Source organism: Scylla paramamosain, chromosome 10 (genome assembly GCF_035594125.1).
Source record: "Scylla paramamosain isolate STU-SP2022 chromosome 10, ASM3559412v1, whole genome shotgun sequence".
Taxonomy (NCBI): domain Eukaryota; kingdom Metazoa; phylum Arthropoda; class Malacostraca; order Decapoda; family Portunidae; genus Scylla; species Scylla paramamosain.
Window position 1 is genome coordinate 8,192,501 of NC_087160.1, and position 6,666 is coordinate 8,199,166.

The 6,666-nt window shown below is 39.5% G+C and overlaps 1 long non-coding RNA gene across 1 annotated transcript in view; it reads left to right on the forward strand.

Annotated features, from left to right (window-relative positions):
- The window catches only part of LOC135104190 (uncharacterized), an 8,122-nt gene extending 1,949 nt beyond the window's left edge, over positions 1-6,173 (forward strand). The window contains exons 2-3 of the long non-coding RNA XR_010270327.1: positions 1-2,899; positions 5,181-6,173. The exon at positions 1-2,899 is cut by the window's left edge and continues 1,767 nt beyond it. This is a non-coding gene — a long non-coding RNA (uncharacterized LOC135104190). The remainder of the gene's footprint in view (positions 2,900-5,180) is intronic.
- The last annotated feature ends 493 nt before the right edge of the window (positions 6,174-6,666 follow it).

The following is a 6,666-nucleotide window of genomic DNA, read 5'->3' on the forward strand; positions in this document are numbered from 1 at the left end:
CCCCCCCATCCCCCCACCCCGCTGCTAACTCTGTACAGGGGCCTTATCCGTCCATGTATGGAGTATGCTTCACATGTATGTTGGGGGAGGTGGTTCCAAAAGCTTTTCGTCTAATCAGCTCCTCTCCTCTAACTGACTGTCTTCAGCCTCTTTCTCATCGCCGCAGTGTTGTATCTCTTGCTATCTTCTACCGCTATTTTCACGCTGATCTGATCTTGCTAACTGCATGCTTTCCCTTTTTCCGCGGCCTCCCTACACAAGATTTTCTTCTTTCTCTCACCCCTATTCTGTCCACCTCTCTAATGCAAGAGTTAACCAGTATTCCCGATCATTCATCCCTTTTCTCAGGTTAACTCTAGAACTCTCTGCCTGCCTCTGTATTTCCTCCTTCCTATGACTTGAACGCTTTCAAGAGGGAGGTTTCAAGACACTTACCATCCATTATTTGATTTTTCTATCTGGAATTATCTATGGGACCTGGCATTAAGTGGGGCTTTTTTACACATTTTTTTTGTTGCGTTTGTCCAGTGGCCTTCTTGCATAAAAAAAAAAAAAAAAGTCCTTTACAAGGCTTTATATGTCTTAATATCTTTTTTTAAGTCGTTCTGTTTAAGGCATGCAAGCCGAAGTAAGAACGCACATTAGGACACAGGCGACACAACCAAATTTGGGCGCATCACAGAGAAGGGCAGAAATATGCATCTCAGGTGCAGGTGTACACCTATGTCCGCCTGCGTCACGCAGCCGTTGGGAGTGGCAATTCTTTTGGCTCTCAGGATAGTAATCTTTTGTGACAGTTAAGACCACAGGATGACAGACTGTTTTTCAATGTGGACACCACATCTATGCTGCCCTGTGTTTAACCAGCTCTGCACTACATTGCATCTGAATGTGGCCTAAGGCCGTTAACACATTCACCTCTCCTCTTTGAGGAAGCCAGCTGTGGTACGCGGCTTGGTGTGGTAGCTGATTATCTCGTAGAGCTACTTGCAGTACAAATCCTAAGGACATGTGTAAGTGTGGCTACTCTTCAGGGACATGAGAAAATCAGGACCATGAACAGGTACAGGCCAGAACACCTTCTAAGGACATGTCCAAGTCAGACACGCTCCTGGGCACTTAGAGGCCATTCATCCCCCAAGGACACATGTAGACTGCGACACTTTCCAGAAACACGTGCAGATCAAGTCAGCCAGCCAGAACGCGTGCAGACCAGAACATTTTTCAAGAACACACGCAAGCCAAGACACCTTCAGGGGACACGTGCAAGCCAGGTCACCATTCGTGCACACGTACGTACGTACGTACGTACATACATACATACATACATACATACATACATACATACATACATACATACATGACTTCGAAGACACTTGCAGACCACGACACCGTTCAGGGTCGCGTGTAGGCCAGGACACCAACCGAACACACAAGACATCCTTCTAAGACACGTGCAGGGCAAGAAGTTTCAAGGATGAATACAGATTAGGAAACTTTTGGCGTTCAAGTGTAGACCAGAACACTTTCCAGAGACACATGCAAGCCAGGACATTCCTGCAAGGACATATGCAGACCAGGACATCTTTGGAAGACACACGCATGCCAGAACACCCTGCAAGGATACCAGCAGGGCAGACACCCTTCAGGTCTCCTTTAGAGCCACTCATGGTGTTAAAAGGAAAAATTAATGTGTATGTACACGTGTACTGCTTCACAGTCTCGTTCTGTGCTGTTAGTAATTCATGGAAGATATTTTTTTTCTTTTTACGATCGAGGGCGTTACAGTGACTTGGTGCTCTCTCTCTCTCTCTCTCTCTCTCTCTCTCTCTCTCTCTCTCTCTCTCTCTCTCTCTCTCTCTCTGTACTCATTTTCTTATATAAATTATACGCATCAATGCTCAGTTTCCTGCACACTCACCTGTCATGTTACAATGTTTCCATGTTGTTTGCGACCACCACGTGTGTGCACAATATATTACCTACATTCCGGGACCAAAAACCTTCTTACCGTACTGTACGATACGACTGTGTGAAATAGTGTCATGTTTAGTAGATATAGTATAATATCTAGCTATCTTGTCTCACTGTACAATAAAATAAACAAAATGTAATTCCCATGTTTTCCCTTCATTTGTCCAGAAATCCATTGACGAAACCAAACATTATTTCAGTGTACAATGGGTTCAGTAACTTTGTGAATGTAAGGACAAAACTATTAAACAAAATGTTCAAGGACTTATTTTTTTTCTTTTCAAGTCAAGCTTAAAAACTTGTACATCATTTCTCTCTCGCTCCCCGTTTTCTTTTTCATACTAGGGATGGGAAACTGCAAAAAATATTCGAGCTACTATTGTTGGTTTGTCGCTGTCACATTTGTAATGGAAATATCCTTAGTATAGATTTTTTAATAAAAAAATAAATAAATAAATACGAGGAGTAAAATCAAGGTCAATATCATCATCAGATTTGTAAATGCATAATTGTTACAGGAAAAAATATATCTTTATTTCCAGCAGTGATGGAGTGCATTATTTTTCATCTACAATAGAAATAAAGATAAGGTTTTAGATACGATAAGTTACACAACAATCCTGAAATGCTATCTTTTACCGCAAAGTGGAAAGCTGGGAAAGCAACAAAAAATAGGGAAATATGATCTAAAAAAAAATCAGAAACCCTTTGGCATCTTCCGTTTGACCTTGAGATAGGTCGAGCCATTCCCTGCAACGCATCATACTCATTTGCAGCTCTGAGAAGTAAGGACTAAACGCTGAGTTAAGAAAATCGAGGCAATCCTTATCGTGTACCGCCGCGTTCAGTGGAGGTACAAACCTGACGTACTGATTCCCAGACCACAGAAGCATACAGAACAACTCCGGCTACCCACCGTGGCTGGGTGAGTAATGCACATCATGCACACATGCGGTGTGTGCAGACCCGAGTCACAACGGCAGCCTTAATAAACAACTTTTTTCTAATTATTATTATATTTATTTATTAGATACTTTGTCTATAATTCCCTGAATAATTTAGTATAACGTAATGTGTCAGCTACTAACATTGATTGTGGGGATTTCATTAACTATTCATAATTTTCAACAATTCTTTTTCACTCATTCAGCTTATTTTTCCTACATTAATAATAGATAAAATAATAAATAAATAAATAATCATTATATATATATATATATATATATATATATATATATATATATATATATATATATATATATATATATATATATATATATATATATATATATATATATATATATATATATATATATATATATACTCGTATATATATATATATATATATATATATATATATATATATATATATATATATATATATATATATATATATATATATATATATATATATATATATATAAAAGTACTAGTATAAATGCATGCTTTGGCGTGGGACAAGGCACGAGCTTACGCTGCCTCAAGTCCCTGTCGTCCTTGGTGAAAGGGCAGGAGATCAGTCAGCCTCTGACTCTCGCCACGCGCCTCCATTGTTGTTTCATGTACGTGTGTCAGTTCGTGCTGCCCAGAGCAATAAGTAAATTAATTTCGACGCTGCGTTAGCGCGTAAGATTAGGGAAGAGCCATGACGCTGTATTAGCGCATAAGAACTTGTATAACAACACAATAAAGCAGTCTTATTAAGTAGCAATCTTGGCAATGTTCAGTGCCTCAAAAACTCAATTTCTCCATCTATCAATTCGACACAACCTTCCAGACAACTATCTTCTCTTCTTCAATGACACTTAACTGTCCCCCTCTTCTACACTGAACATCCTCGGTCTGTCCTTTACTTATAATGTAAACTGGAAACTTCACATCTCATCTCTAGCTAAAACAGCTTCTTTGAAGTTAGACATTCTGAGACGTCTCCGCCAATTTTTCTCACCTCCCCAGCTGCTAAACCTGTACAAGGGCCTTATTCGTCCATGTATGGAATATGCTTCACATATCTGGGAGGGGTTACACTCATATCTCTCTTTTAAAAAGACAGAGTGGAATCAAAAGCTTTTCGTCTCATCAACTCCTCTTCTCTAACTGACTGTCTTCAGCCTCTTTCTCATCGCCGTAATGTTGCATATCTAGCTATCTCCTACCGCTATTTTCATGCTAACTGCTCATCTGATCTTGCTAACTGCATGCTTCCCCTCCTCCCGCGGCCTCGCTGCACAAGACTTTTTTCTTTCTCTCACCCCTATTCTGTCCACCTCTCTAATGCAAGAGTTAACCAGTATTCTCAATCATTCATCTCTTTCTCTGGTAAACTCTGGAACTCCCTGCCTGCTTCTGTATTTTCACCTTCCGATGACTTAAATTCTTTCAAGAGGGAGGTTTCAAGACACTTATCCTTCAATTTTTGACTACCGCTTCGGACCCTATTCGGGAACCCACATCTCAGTGGGCTTTTTTTAACTGAATTCTTGTTGCCCTTGGCCCGTGTCCCTCCTACAAAAAAAAAATAAAATAAATAAATAAATAAATAAATATATATATATATATATATATATATATATATATATATATATATATATATATATATATATATATATATATATATATATATATATATATATATATATATATATATATATATATATATATATATATATATATATATATATATATATATATATATATATATATATATATATATATATATATATATGACCTTTATGAACGAGCGCGGGGGACGAGCGTTTGAGCACATGTCCGAGTGAGAAGACGACTCCTTTTTGTCTGGAGCAACAAGCAGCTACCCTTACTGGCAGGTTTTACTGTGATGTACCACTGCTCAGCATCTTATAATAAAAATATCATCACCTCACGCTCCACATTTTCTCTGCTTTATTGCTCTGCGTCGATTACTCCCTCTTCTTTCCATCCTTTTCTCCCTTTTCTACTTTACTCCTTCGCTCCTTTTTCTCTTCTTTAATGACAACAGCGTGTGTGAGAACGAAAGAATTCACTTAATGAAATGTATCTTCTCTTAAATGACAAATAATTAACGCTTTGACTTTGTTAAAAAGCTAGAAAGAAAACTCAATAATACATCAGTACTGAAGTCAGGGAAGCCAGAGCACACATGTGCTTAGTCGGTCAGGCTTTTATTTCTATGAGTATAACTAGATGAAGTAACTATCCTACAGATAGAAATGAGCGATGACTGTGGTGGCTGCGACTCTGGGGGAGGAGGAGGAGGAGACACCGGTGGAAGTTGCTATTTCAGCGGAGACACCGGTGGAAGTTGTGATTACGATGGATCTTGTGACGCTGGCGAGGCCGAGGAGGAATACGTGGACTCCGCCGGTGTGGTGAGGTACAGAGCTCCGCGCAGGACTGGCAGAAGCAGTCGTAGCAGCAGCGGCACTGATAATGGAAGATTAATTATTCTTGGCCTTTTTGTTCTTGCTATCATCATAATCGTTGTGTGGTCCTTAGTGAGCTAGTAAGGTCTTGCAAACTGGAAAAGATTTTAACAATATTAAGGAATAAGTTTGTTTTCTAACGATGTGTGTGTGTGTGTGTGTGTGTGTGTGTGTGTGTATGTGTGTGTGTGTGTGTGTGTGTGTGTGTGTGTGTGTGTTTACGTTTAAATGTTTGTATTTTTTGCAGGAATGAACATGTTCTTTTACACTAAATTATCATGTTTCACATCATATTTGTGTATACTGTTTACGAGTATGCAGACCATTTCCTCTGGTTGTATCGTGACAGCCTCGTGCGTATTTCACCCGTACCCCTGACAACGTCTTAAAGGCACCGACAGAGTAGGCCCTGTCGAAGTTTTTTTTTTTTTTTTTTTTTTATGTACACTGCCGAGAAGGATTAAATTGTCTCAAGCGTGGCCTTGGTGAAGCAGTTTTTTTTTTTTTTTTATAAAAAAAATTGTTTCAAATACATTTATAAGTATTCATTGAGTATTGTAATTTCTCGTAACCAGCGTGTCACACTTTTCGTCGTAAGATAGCAACGATGAGTGGCCCGGCCATTATGCCAACTTTCTTCTGTGTCATCTTCCGCCAGTGAGCGTTGTTCTCTCTCCTCTCTCTCCTCTTGGTTACTGTTGTGCTACATTAACTGTTACTAAGCAGCTTGCTTCGTGTAACCAGATAATACATAGTAATAAAGCATTACACTGATCTATTGTTCTGACTCGGAAAACCTTTTATGCACATCACCTTCTTTTGTCTTGTTAAGTTTCTTGTAATACCCTCTTGATGTATGTATATACAATATGTATATAGCCTGTAGCCCCTTTGTGGAGCTACAGGCTACAGTGTTCGACAGTTCTTCGCAGTTGCCTCGGAAGCAAGCATTTTCCGAGGCATTCCTTTCGCCCAGGTCTCCTGGGAGCTTCGGAACCTTGCAACATTTCACGCAGGGAAGCCACAGAATGCTTGACTTCTGATCTTTCTAAAATTTCTGACTGAGGCAGAGCAAACTTGGTATTGTTCAATGCCTCAAAAACTCAGTTCCTCCATCTGTCAACTCAACGCAACCTTCCAGACAACTATCCCCTCTTCTTCAATGACTCTCAACTGTCCCCCTCTTCTAGACTGAATATCCTCGGTCTGTCCTTTACTTATAATCTGAACTGGAAACTTCACATCTCATCTCTAGGTAAAACAGCTT